The sequence below is a fragment of the Hyperolius riggenbachi genome, chromosome 7 (assembly GCF_040937935.1).
Source record: "Hyperolius riggenbachi isolate aHypRig1 chromosome 7, aHypRig1.pri, whole genome shotgun sequence".
Lineage (NCBI taxonomy): Eukaryota > Metazoa > Chordata > Amphibia > Anura > Hyperoliidae > Hyperolius > Hyperolius riggenbachi.
The window spans coordinates 263055494-263069035 of NC_090652.1; the positions used below are offsets into that span (position 1 = coordinate 263055494).

At 48.0% G+C, this 13542-nt stretch overlaps 1 protein-coding gene and 1 long non-coding RNA gene across 4 annotated transcripts in view; one reads left to right on the plus strand and one right to left on the minus strand.

The window, feature by feature from the left end:
• Nucleotides 1-13542, minus strand: part of LOC137525004 (uncharacterized) — a 63980-nt gene that overhangs the window by 32770 nt on the left and 17668 nt on the right. The window lies entirely within an intron of this gene.
• Nucleotides 2054-13542, plus strand: part of COBLL1 (cordon-bleu WH2 repeat protein like 1) — a 194583-nt gene continuing 183094 nt past the window's right edge. For 2 of the 3 annotated variants that reach the window (XM_068245619.1, XM_068245622.1), the window contains exon 1: nucleotides 2054-2390. The gene's annotated coding sequence lies outside the window, so the exon portion shown is untranslated. Of the gene's footprint in view, nucleotides 2391-2462; nucleotides 2590-13542 lie in introns of those variants that run through there. The other variant, XM_068245620.1, reaches the window with a different exon arrangement.

Sequence of the window (13542 nt, forward strand, 5' to 3'; positions counted from 1 at the left end):
TAAACAATTGTATCTATCCTCCTTCTCCTAAAAATGACTTTTTAAGATATTCCTCAGTTTTATTTTATATTTAAATCTACTTTTTAAGTTTTTACTGTTTTATTGTTTTTGCTCAATGACACATTCATTGAAGTATGCCAGAGCTCAAATCTATGAACTATTGACCCATTTTATCTCTTTCCTGCTCTGCAGTCTGACCCAGTCCTGACTCAGACAGGAACTGCCACTTACATACCTGATGTTTAACTCTTTCAGGCAGAGAAAGAAAAAAAGGAATGCAGCATAGCTATTTGTTTGCTAGGTACTGTACATACACATGTCTATCTCATCATGTGACGTCACCTCTGGTATCCTTTAACAGTTCCCATTAAGCATCAGAGTTGCTAAAGTGTTAGGCATAAGAGAAGTTAGTATTAGGCATAGGAGACCATACTTCCCAACTTCTTGAGATAAGAAAGAGGGACACTTAAAGACACCCCCCTGCCACTTCTCTAACCACGCCCCCATCATACCCCTAAGCGCGCATATCACTGAAAATTCATATGCAAAAAGATATAATTTTATCATTCAAACCATATTGATCCTTTCTATTCTCACTAGTTTTTCTTCATATTAACATTTGAAATTAAGAATTAAATCAATTTAAATGATGGGAATAAAGTTTGGAGCCAATTTAACACATTTTTCATTAGAAAAATACATGTATCTACATTGACCTGTACATCAGTCCTGAAAGAGGGACAAATGGGGAAGAAAGAAGGACAGAGGGATTGGGTTCCCAAAGAAGGACTGTACCGTCAAATGATTGACAATTGGGAGCTATGGGAGAGCTTAGTGTTAGGCATGGGGGGGGGGGGATTAGTATTAGCTGTGGACGGGGTGACATCTGGGCAGTAGTGATCAAGTCTCCAGCTGCTGGTGGGCCAATTAGCAATGGGGAGTGTGGGGAAGCAAGCGAGGGTCTGACATCATTCTTCCCTCCCTCTCTTTTTGCCCCCCTCGTGTGTCCCCCTGCCGAGTAGCGCACAGCCGTGCGGCTTATAAATGAATCTCACCTTATCCCACATGCTCCATGCTCCTTGACAGATAGCCGCTCACTCTACTTACTGTATGTTGCGTATTTACATGCGACTTGCACACATCGGGCCAGCTCCAAGGAGCATGGTGGCATCCGGATCAGGGGGACACAGGATGGGGGCCTATGGAGCGGGTGAGCGGAATGGTGTCAGCCCCTCTTCTCGCGGGGTACTACTAGACCACCAGGCAAACTATATGGGGACAGGGTGGGGGGTACCACCAGAGGACTCCGAGATGTAACACTAGACCACCGGGGATGTTACATGGGGGGTACGACTAGCGCAATACCACCTTAAAGCAGGGACGGATCTAGACCAAGTTACCCCAAGTTGCGCCTGGGGCAAGGTCAGGTTTTGGCGTGTAAACTGCAATTCCCCATCCAAATTTTGCCGCCTTTTTAAGAATTCAACAAACCATCCCTGCCTTAAAAGAAAACATTTTGATTGGAGGGTTGTGGTAAGTAATCAGCACCCAGTGTTAAACACCCTAGGTATGCCACCGGTCATAGGAGAGGTAACTGTTAGTCATAGGATAGGAGAGTTTGATGTTAAACAAACGAAAGGAAAGTAAGCGTCCCTGGCGTGATCAGCTGCTTATTCCAAATCTGCGGTCGCCAAACTAATACGTTTGTACCAAAAAAAGAAACAAAAACACCCTTTCTGGGAAAAAAATGGATTTTATTGCTAAAAAAAAAAAGGTGAAAACACTGTACACCATGTTTATACAGAACTATGCCTCAGTCCTATTATTAGCAACTACTGGGAAAAAAAAAAGGACACAGGTTTTCCTTGGTCTAAAAAAAAGAGAGAAAGCTTCCCTCCAAAAAAAAAGGGGACAGCTGGGAGCTCTGCAGCCTGCTCTCTTCAGCAAACCTTTCACTAATGCAGCATCACTGCAAAGGGGAGTCCTGTGAGTGAGAGGAAGTGTCTCCCCTGCCCTGTGTATGTGAAGGCGGATGTGTGGCAGTGCAGCAGTGTGTACACAGCCCAGCACAGCACACAGGTGCTCAGTGCACACACTGCCATAGCCACTGCTGAGCTGCTCCAGTGCACACTGCCCACTGCTGCTGGACTTTGCTCCTTGCCTAGGCAGGACAATCCCAGCACAGGCAGCTGAAGGGGAATGTGCGGGAGAAGAAGCAGGCAGACAATCTGCATAATGAACAAGACTCCGCCAGCGATCAAGTCAGAACTTGAATGTTAAACACAGAGTTAAACTAGAAGAGGAGCGAGAGGGAGGGAAGCCAGAGGCTGGCACAGCCGGGACGCCGCAGAACAGGCAGCCTCTGTTCCCAGGGAGTCACTCCGGACAAGGTTAGTCTCAAGTTTCCCTTCTCCCCCCCTGTGCCTGGAGAAAGTTGCTGTAGGTGTGGTTGGTTGGTGCAGGAGGGGTGGGTGGGGAGGCGAGGTGCCCCGCTGGCACGGAGCGCAGAGCTCAGCCTGGCATGTGCCATCTGCTGCAACCTCTGCTGCTGCTGGGACTTTACACAACACATGGCAAGGTGAAGGCAAGGTAAGTGCTGCGCTCTGCTCTGGGGTTACAGTGACAAGGACATTGTTGTGGAGGATTGCCATTGGCAGGTAGGATTGCATCAAGATGAGCTCTGACTGTAGGTGACCACACAGGATCCAATCGGATGATCCAGTCTTATAGCAGATCCATAAGGCTAGGTTTACAGTGGGCATTGCGTTCGTTGGAAAAGCAGGAAGGCAATGGGAAAGTCGCATGGAATGTTATCAGTCACATACAGTGAAGCATAGAATGAGAAGTATGCGTTACTGTTAAAGTAAACCTGTAATGTTGGGAACACACGATACGTTTTTTGCGGTTGATTCTCAGCGTGATCGATTTACCATTTGATTCTCTTGTCTTCCACTCATTTTTCTTATCTTTTTTTCCATTCACTTCTATGAGAAATCGAGCGGAGAATCGGACATGATGGAATTTATCGATCGAAGGCATCTATCGGGACGATTATCCCGCAAAAACGAAACGTGTGTTCCCAGCATTAGGGCTGAAAGTTCCCCTGGGGGTACTTACTTTTGGAGGAGGAAGCCTCTGGATACTAATGAGGCTTCCCCCATCTCCTTCCACCAGCCCGATCCAGCGCTGGCAGCCCCGAACAGAAGCTGACCACAATATTTACATATGCGCTTCTGCGCATGCACAGTAGCAACTCTCCGCTCGGGCTCCAGCAGAAATAACTGAGCCCAATTGAGTACGCAGACAGCTTGCGTCTGCGCAGTAGAGTGGACCTCTTCAGCTTTTTCCACCGGAGCCCGAAAGGAGAGCCGCTACTGCGCATGCGCGCATGGCGACAAGCGCTGACAAGGAGACCTACTTGGGGCCCATCGCTGCTTCCCCCCTGCAGTGGAGGATGGGGGAGACTTTAGGGTACAGAGGCTATCCCCTCCCGAGGTAAGTACCCTTCAGCGGCTCTTTGTCCTTTACAGATTTATTTTAAATGCAGGGCATTGGCATGCCGTTAAACCGCACTGTGAACGTTGCATAGGTGTTGCATTGCAGTGCAACATTCAACGATATAATGCGGTCATTATGTTTCACCTCAACGTCCCACTGTGAATGTAGCTTAACGTTTGAAAAATCTGACCTATGTATCACAAACGTGTTCAAGTGTTACCCAATAATAAAAAAAAAAATGATCGAAAACTCTGAAACATTTGCTCGAATGTGTAAATCGAGAAGTTTAAAATCTATCCTACACCATTCAATCTTCTGTGCATAAGTTTACGCAACTCCTGACGACTGAGATTTATTGAAGAAAAAATGGAAATTTGATCAGATTTCTCACTCAAAAGAAAAGCTTTAAATTTTTCTGAACAACTTGTTGTTTTGATTGAACTGCTATAAAATTGGATCTTTTAATTGTATGGTGTGTGGCCACCTGTCGGCTAGTTGTAGAGTTCATCTTGTACTTTGTGCACCTTTCAGTTGCAGGATTGGCTCTCCAGCTGTGATGAAAGTATTGTGAAGGATTTATTACTGCTACTAATTATGATTACTACTGTGGTTATCATGATCTTCAACGTGGCAACATATTAGGCAGTTAAGTGCAATAAGTAAGGGGTGCAAATGACAAACGTGTTCACATAACCAGCACATACCCTGGCACTGGAGGTGATGAGGCTCAGCCCTGCTTACTCTAATGGCTCATACACACGGGGTACGGTTGACGCCGCAACCATGTGGCACGCGCGTGTTGCGGCGACAGGTCGCCCGTGTGTATAATGCGTGCGTCCCGAACCGTCGCTACGCAGAGCTGTCGCCAGGCGATTGACTTGTTCAATCGCCGGCAACAGCTGTCGCCCCAACTTCGCCTCAACTATCGCTAGTCCGCCGCGTGTATGCGGACTAGCGACAGCAACTCCATACACAATGTATGGAGCTTCCGGCGGGGGGAGGAACCTACGGCGACAGCTTCCGCCGCGTAGACAGCTGTCACACGGGCGGAGCTGTCGCCAGGCTGTCGCGCCCGCGTCCCCTATGCACTAGCGACTAGCCACTTTTGTCCCCCGTGTGTATGTAGCTTAAGGCCTTGTTCACATTGCGTTCGGCTCATGTGTCTGTCCGCGGTGGGCTTTTTTTCGGCGTTCTTTCCGCCATTTTCTGCACATTCGCAGTTTGTGGGGTTTTTTTGTAAGCGCTTTTGCAGAGAGCTTCCGTCTTTTGATCCGGAAAAAATAAATACAATGTTTAAAAAAAAAAACGATCACGCAATCGCTTGCCAAAGCGATTTTGTGAGCGTTTTGCGTTTTTCCTGTACCTTCCATTGAGGCAAATCATCTCAGAAATGGCCCAAGCACAGCTTTTCAAAGCGGATTGCAAAATACCGCTCTGATATGAACTCTCTCATAGAGAATCATTGCTCAAGCGTTTTCAGGGCAATTTTGAAAATCGCCCGCGCTTAAAATTTTACAAAAAACGCCTTTAATGTAAACAAGGCCTAAAGATGCCCATAATTTATACAATCTTAAAGGGAACCTGAGGTGAGAGCGATATGGAGGGTGACATGTTTATTTCCTTTAAGCCCAATCTACACGATACGATTTTTTGTACGATTCGATTACGATTCTATTTACGATTCAATTAAATCCGACATGTCAGATCAGGATTCGTCTCGATTCAGTTCGATTTGCAATTGCAAAACGGAAATGTCGGATTTAATCGAATCGTAAATAGAATCGTAATCGAATCGTACAAAGAATCGTATCGTGTAGATTGGGCTTTAGGAGTAAACTTAATGCACATTGCCTGTCTGTCCTGCTGATCCTCTGCCTCTAATGTTAGGTACACACCATACAATTTTGTGTTAGATGGTTCAATAGATAATCTCCGACATGTCCGATCTTATTTTAAATCGTTTTTCTGATCGATTTCTTATAGAAGTGAATGGAAATAGAAAAGAAAAGATAACATAATCGAATCGGAAATCGATCGGACAGAAAAAGCGCATCGTGTGTACCCAGCATAATACTTTAAGCCATAGACCCTGAAGAAGCATGCAGCATATCAGATGTCTGGCAAATGTGACAAGACTAGCTGCATGTTTAAATATGGCAGCATCCATAGAGTTTGTACACATTTATGATCAAAGTCAACTCAATAACGACCACCTCAACCGATAACCATGCGTGTGTATAGCGGCACCCAACCACTGCTCCGCAAGCGGTCTGGTTGATCAACTAGCCTGAGTGCTTCACCGTCTGCCGCATGATGTCACGTACACGCTGCTCCACCTCCCCATACATAGCAACAGAGCGCATTGTCAGCTACACTGCTGATTTGTCTGTCAGTGTTGGTCCAACAGTGTTGCCTGAGGGATTGGTTCCTGATCCCCGACAGGTGACATCAGTCAGTAGTGTGTATGGGCCTAATACATGAGGGGCTACCTGTATCTGTTCATAATGCATTCGCTAGATTTGGTAAGATTGTACAGTACAATAAAGATTTTATCTTTAATGGGCCTCCTAATGCTGGGCATACACGAGTCGATCCGCGTCCCCGCTCGTCCACGCGTGTGCCCGGGTCGATTCCCGCTCGTCCCCGCCGGCGCTTATCTTCTGCCCCTATTGTCCGCCCGCGGGTATCGAGCGCGGAATCGATCCCCGCGGTGATCGGAGACGTCGGATATTATCAATCGAGCCATCAGGCTCGATTGATAAGCCCCCCTTGACGCCGTGAATGCCCAGCATAAGGCTGGCAATACATGCTTCAATTTTTCTGCCCATTTTGAGCTCTGAATTCTTCCAGGAATTTCATGTCTCCGACATGCCCGGTCAATCAACTCTTTGGGCAGTTTATTGATCAAAAGAGTGATTAGGGTGTTGGAAAACCTATGTTTGCGGGGGTGATTTGTACAGTACTAACAGTGTAATTGATTTGCAGTCAAATTTTGGCGGAAATCTAAAAATCTAAACGAGGTTGAGTGGACAAGGTGGTGGTGATCAATACTACCCAATCAGTGTTTGATGTCTGGATAAGGCTGTTAATGACCTATATATGGCTAGGATTAAGGCTCGTACACACGTGCAACTATTCCACCCAACTATCATCTAAACTTGGTCTGCTGGATGATAGTTGGGTGTGTGTACGCTGGCAAAATACAAGACGTCCAACTGATAACAGGTAGTTTGCCCAATTCAACAGGAGGATCAACCTGCCCAACTATCGTGGCGGTTGGCCACGAGTGTACAAGTAGTTTGAACAACTTGTTGTTTTTGAATGCAAATTTTTTGGCGCACACGGAGTATTTATATATTTAAATGAGTTGGTTGTTTAGTAGATCAGCATGTGTGTACACACTTGTCGTGTAAATAACAAGTTGTGCAGCTGATCATGTTGTGTGGTTGGTTGTGCATTACGTTGCATATGTGTAATAAGCCTGAGAGGGCATGCCGAGATTAGTAGTTGCATTTCATCAGGATGGCTTTTGGATTTCAGAGATGGCACAGTGTGATTGGCACTTTCACTTTGTAGTGCTAGTTTCAGATTTGATTCTCACACAAAACACTATCTTCATGGTGTTTGTTGCTCTCCATGAACCTGGATGCCCCCCGCAAACCCCCCCCCCCCCCCCCCCACCAAAACAAAACAGCCCAACAACAAAAAAACATACCTGTAGGCTTCCTTCTAAACTGGAACTGGACATTTGATCGTAAATATCTTTGAGAGATGCTTTATGATATTAGTTCAGTGTTCTCTAAAGAGTGCCAGTGTTCTGTCAATGGACAATATAATAGTAATACTGTGTTTCCCCGATAATAAGACATTGTCTTATACAAATGTTTTCCTTAAAAATATGTGCTAGGGCTTATTTTTGGGGAGGTCTTATATTTTTGTGGGGTTAGCCAGATCCCCCTTTAGTATATAGCCATATCTCTCCCAGTATATAGCCAGAAACCCCTAGTATATACCCCCCCCCCCAAGTATATAGCCAGAACCCACACTATATAGCTGTAGGTCAGATTATCACCCCTCTCGACCACCCCCCCCCCCCCATCCCCGCTGCTGCTACTGCCACCATTTTACCTTCCCTGCTGCTGGCCCCCTCCTTCAGAAAGTTGGATCCCCCTCCAGCTTCCGCAGTGCATAATTCAGATCTCAGATCAGCGGGGAAAGGCAGCTAGTATCAATGCCACCATATACAGGAAGTGATCTCTGTTTACTTCCTGTATACTGCAGCACTGTTACTGTATAACTTTAGCTTTCTTTCCCTGCTGATCTGAGATCTAAATTATGCACAGCGTAAGCCGGAGGGGGGTCCAATGTGCTGGAGGCGGGGGCAAGAAGCAAGGGAGATAAAGCAGTAGCATGGCAGGGAGGTGGGTCGCAGGGTGTGTGCATCTAGGTCTTATTTTTGGGGGATGTCTTATAATTCAAGCATGCTTCAAATATAAGATAGGTCTTATTTTCAGGGGATGTCTTATTTTAGGGTACAGACGGTATGCATTGGGGGACTTCACCTTCTAGCTGTCAAGTCTTTTAAGCTCAGTTGTGTATGTTTCTGGTACGTGTAAGTCGTGGTCGCTGCAGAAGATTTGCATGTGACACACATATGGGACATTGCAGGAGCCTCAAACTTGCCTTTGGATGGTGCATGTGTAAATTGTCTGTGTTCAGTGTTGCTGAAGCCATATAAAAAAGGTAAAAATCAGTAAAAAAAAAATGTACAGTATACTACTTAAAGTTTTTGTGTTAGTTTTGAACAGAGGTCAATGCTCAGGATACACCAGTGGAGATGCAGGGGATGCCTTATTTTCTTGTGTATTCCATGTCCATTCCCCTTCATACCTTCCTGCAATGAGGTTATTCCAGTGCATTGCATTCACTTGCAGAGCACAGCAGGTAGGTCAGTGTATAAGTCTGGGTTCACACTATACAAGATAAACAAAACTGATCAGCTTTTAACGTTGGGCATCAGTTTTTTCTTCTGATTTTCCGATACTTTCATATTGGTACCTATCATCTACAGGGCTGTGGAGTCGGAGTCGAGTCGGAGTGGAGCAATTTTGGATACTTGGAGTCGGAGGTTTCATAAACTGAGGAGTCAGAGTCGGATTGATGATTTTCGTACCAAATCCACAGCCTTAGTGATTAGTATTAGACTAAGGAGTCGGAATCTGAGCTATTTTGGGTACCTGGAGTCAGAGTTGGTGGTTTCATAAACTGAGGAGTCGGAGTTGGAGTTGGAATTACTGACTACTGACTCCACAGGCCCGGTTGCCAACGCCACCATCTTGGGTTACTGCATTCTAGAGACACTGGTATACAGATATCAGAGCCCTATCAGAAGCATCAGGCTTCCACTGGTTTGCAAAAACCAATGGGAATCCCCCCTGAGTCCCGTGGAGAAGCTTGTGGAAGGCTTTTTCCTTTGTGCATGAGCAGCTTTGTGTTACTGTGCAGGCGCAAGCCCTGTGGGTGCCTGCATAGTGCAGCCACGTTTGTTCATGGAGTGCAGTGTGGGCGTAAAGGTGAAGAGGGTTCCAGCCGGCAGCGTAGTAGTGGTGAAGAGAGGCCTCCGGAGCATCCAGTGGCTTCACTCCACAGCGGTAAGTATCTACCTTTTTTTTACCTTACAGGTTTAATTAAAAGTAAACCTGAAGCAACAAAAAAAATACACTGTAGATACCTGTGTAGAAAGAAGGCTCTAGATTCCATAGATTTTGAGACCACCGGTACAGAGGCTCCAGTGAGAATAAAATATTTAAAATACATTTAAAAATGGAGATATCGGTGGACTTAGGCTCGGTTCACATTAGATTTTAAAGCCAAACGGATCCAGTAATGTGGATCTGGTTTCCGGTTCACCAAATCCGTAAGGCTTTGTTCACACTGGCTAAAGGATCCATGAAAACAGATCTGATCACCGGTCGATCGGATCCGTTTTCACTTCGATCTGTGCACCTGAGTGGGAGGGTGAGGGAGGGTTAACTCACCTGGCTTTTGTTCCTCCTTGCATCTCACGTGGCATCACATGACTACAACACTTCCTCCTTCACCCTGGAAGGAGGAAGTTTGGTAGCCACATGACGCGACGTGGGACGCAACAGACGGAAGCTTGGTAAGAAACCCTCCCTCACCTGACCGCTCTCACTTGCGTCCCCGCAGACCCCACCCCCAGTGGAGCGTTCCCCCAGACTCCCACTCCCAGTGGCATGTCCCCAGATCCCCACCCCCAGTAGATTAGCCCTCCGACCGGTCAGTTTCTCCCATTGCCCCCAATGCAGGGTTTCATCTTCCGTTTCCAGTCTGCTGGGTTTAGCGGTCCGGAAAAATAGGTGCTACAGCAAAGTTGCGGTCCGTCCAACAGTTGGTACGGGATGAATCTGAGCGGATGGATGTGAACAGTTTTACTGGCTAACATTGGATCCGTTCGCATATATTCCATTTGTACAATATCCGTTCCGCTTCTGGTCCGCTGTTTAATGCTAATGTGAACCAGGCCTTACCTCCAGAAATTCAGACCCAAATTGTGTAATTACAAAAACAGTGGTTCTTTATTAAATCACTCCACATGCAATGGATTTCGCAGGCATACCCGCTTTCTCAGGCAATAACGCGGAGCATCTATTTATCCAGACAGTTAAACCTGATGCCTTTTAGCCCGAGTGGGGACGGGATTGTGATCCCCATCCGCCTATCCAGTGGTAGCCATTGTGGTGACCCACCCTTGTGAGTATAATTCAGCCTAATATATTTTAGCTCCTTGACCTTCCATATTGCACTATCGCGGCTCTCAGTTTCGGCCTTATTTTTGCACCTGATCCCATAGAGCCTTTCTGGTCCTTTCTCAATGCCTGAATATGTATTGGGGCAGCCTTTGGAATTTCTAACGTTCCCGAGTACTTTCAAAGATGAGCGGTTGCGTACTGTACAGGCTGATCCAGACACGTGCATCCGCAGCACGGATGTGTCCGTCATCAGAAGCTCTGCAAAGCCTGCTGAGGATTCCTGAAGGCACGCAAATCCAACAGGGGACAGTGGTGGAACAGGTGTGGAGAGAGGACCAGTAAGGCTCTTTTATGGAGCCTTCGCTCCATCTGACTAAGTATCTAACCTGAAGTGGGTTTCCTGCTTGAAAGAGACTCTGTAACAACAGTTTCAGCCTTATTTCTTGTATCCTATAAGTTCCTATACCAGTTCTAATGTGGTCTGGATTACTGCAGCCTTTCCTAGTTGCACTGTCTCTGTGATATATATAATCTTCTTTTCTTTGTCAAGCCTTGTTGAGTCAGGGAGGAATGTGCTGCCTCTGCTGTGATAGGGAGAAGTTATGCATGCCCCCTCCAGGCTCTGTGTGCTTTGTTTGTTTACTACTCACAGACAGAGCTCTCTGAGGGGGAAGGGAGCTGCATGTCACATACTGAGAACTGTGAGAACCCCAGACTGGAGTGCAGATAATTCTCTATGTAATAAAAACTTGTAGTATACTGTAACATGAGACATATACAAACATCACTTCCTGGTTAGCGGCCATGTTTTTTGTTTGTAAACACTGCCTAAAACTGGCAATTAAAAGCCAGGATAGCGGCGGGGAGCTGCGGAACCGGCAAAGAGGGGCCCAGGAGAACATAATGAATAGAATAGTATGCTTTTTATTGTAAGACTTTCAGAGTACAGATTCTCTTTAAAATGAAATAAAGCTACAGGACTTAGCCAGCAGGGTATATTTAGTTTAAAAAGTTCAGACGTACCATGCACAAAACAATGTACATTGCTATTCAGTTCTCAAAGTGGACCTTCCTCTCTGCTCTTCAAGATAAGCAACAGCATAATAACCTTTACAGAAATAATTTTTTTTGTTATAGCTTACAGAACTCCTGCAATAAATCTGCAGCGTGTCTACGTCCTGCTTTCATGGAAGCAGAAAAAGGGTTAACATCCTGTGTTTACATATTAGCTGTGTCTGCTGATGACTGCCGAATTTCTGAGCTGACACGGCTGAGATATCAAATTACACTTGTGATTACTTGCAGATGAGGGGGAATTAGACAGACTCTTCTCTTTAAAAACACACAAGGTGCATATCTCTCTGTTTGCTTGTGTCCTGTGCAAGAGTTCAGGTCCACTTTAAAAAGAACCAAAGCAATGGCTAGTAAAATTGCAGTCATGTGACTGCAGTCTCCTGTGTGATGAGTTGTGTGACCAGTCCTAGTTGAACTGAATTTAGCATAAAAAAATATTTCACTGCAAGTTCTGCCTGCTGCTGCCAACTCACAAACCTTAATTTACTAACATGTTTTCAGCCTTCACTATACATTCTGATATAATGTCAACGACTGCAAAGTCTTACCACATAATAACAGTTTCTAAAAAACCCCATCTAGTCCAGGTTTGCTCTCCACACAGGCTGTCCCCCGCTCTCCGGACAGGCTGTCCCCTGCTCTCCACACAGGCTGCCCCCTTCTCTCCACACAGGCTGCCCCCTTCTCTCCCCACAGGCTGTCCCCAGCTCTCCACACAGGCTGTCCCCTGCTCTCCACACAGGCTGTCCCCTGCTCTCCGCACAGGCTGCCCCCTGCTCTCCACACAGGCTCTCCCCTGCTCTCCACACAGGCTGTCCCCTGCTCTCCACACAGGCTCTCCCCTGCTCTTCACACAGGCTGTTCGGCATACACACAGGCTATCCCCTACTCTCTGCACAGGCTGCCCCCTGCTCTCCACACAGGCTCTCCCCTGCTCTCCACACAGACTGTCCCCTGCTCTCCACACAGGCTGTCCCCTGCTCTCCACACAGGCTGTCCCCTGCTCTCCACACAGGCTCTCCCCTGCTCTCCACACAGGCTGTCCCCAGCTCTCCACACAGGCTGTCCCCCGCTCTCCGGTCAGGCTGCCCCCTGCTCTCCACACAGGCTCTCCCCTGCTCTCCACACAGGCTCTCCCCTGCTCTCCACACAGGCTCTCCTCTGCTCTCCACACAGGCTGTCCCCTGCTCTCCACACAGGCTCTCCCCTGCTCTCCACACAGGCTGTCCCCCTGCTCTCCACACAGGCTCTCCCCTGCTCTCCACACAGGCTGTTCTGCATTCACACAGGCTGTCCCCTACTCTCCACACAGGCTGCCCCCTGCTCTCCACACAGGCTCTCCCCTGCTCTCCACACATACTGTCCCCTGCTCTCCACACAGGCTGTCCCCTGCTCTCCACACAGGCTCTCCCCTGCTCTCCACAAAGGCTCTCCCCTGCTCTCCACACAGGCCTTTCTGCTCTCCACACAGGCTGTCCCCTACTCTCCACACAGGCTGCCCCCTGCTCTCCCCACAGACTGTCCCCTGCTCTCCCCACAGGCTGTCCCCTGCTCTCCACACAGTCTGTCACCTGCTCTCCACACAGGCTGTCACCTGCTCTCCACACAGGCTGCCCCCTGCTCTCCCACACAGGCTGTCCCCTGCTCTCCACACAGGCTGTCCCCTGCTCTCCACACAGGCTGTCCCCTTCTCTCCCCATAGGCTGCCCCCTGCTCTCCACACAGGCTGTCCCCTGCTCTCCACACAGGCTGTCCCCTGCTCTCCACACAGACTGTCCCCCGCTCTCCCCACAGACTGTCCCCTGCTCTCCACACAGGCTGTCCCCTGCTCTCCACACAGGTTGTCCATTGCTCTCCACACAGGCTGTCCCATGCTCTCCACACAAGCTGTCCCCTGTTCTCCTCACAGGCTGCCCCCTGCTCTCCACACAGGCTCTCTCCTGCTCTCCACACAGGCTGCCTCCTGCTCTCCACACTGGCTGTCCCCTGCTCTCCACACAGGCTGTCCCCTGCTCTCCACACAGGCTGCCCCCTTCTCTCCCCACAGGCTGTCCCCAGCTCTCCACACAGGCTGTCCCCTACTCTCCACACAGGCTGCCCTCTGCTCTCCACACAGACTGCCCCCTGCTCTCCACACAGGCTCTCCCCTGCTCTCCCCACAGACTGTCCCCTGCTCTCCCCACAGGCTGTCCCCCGC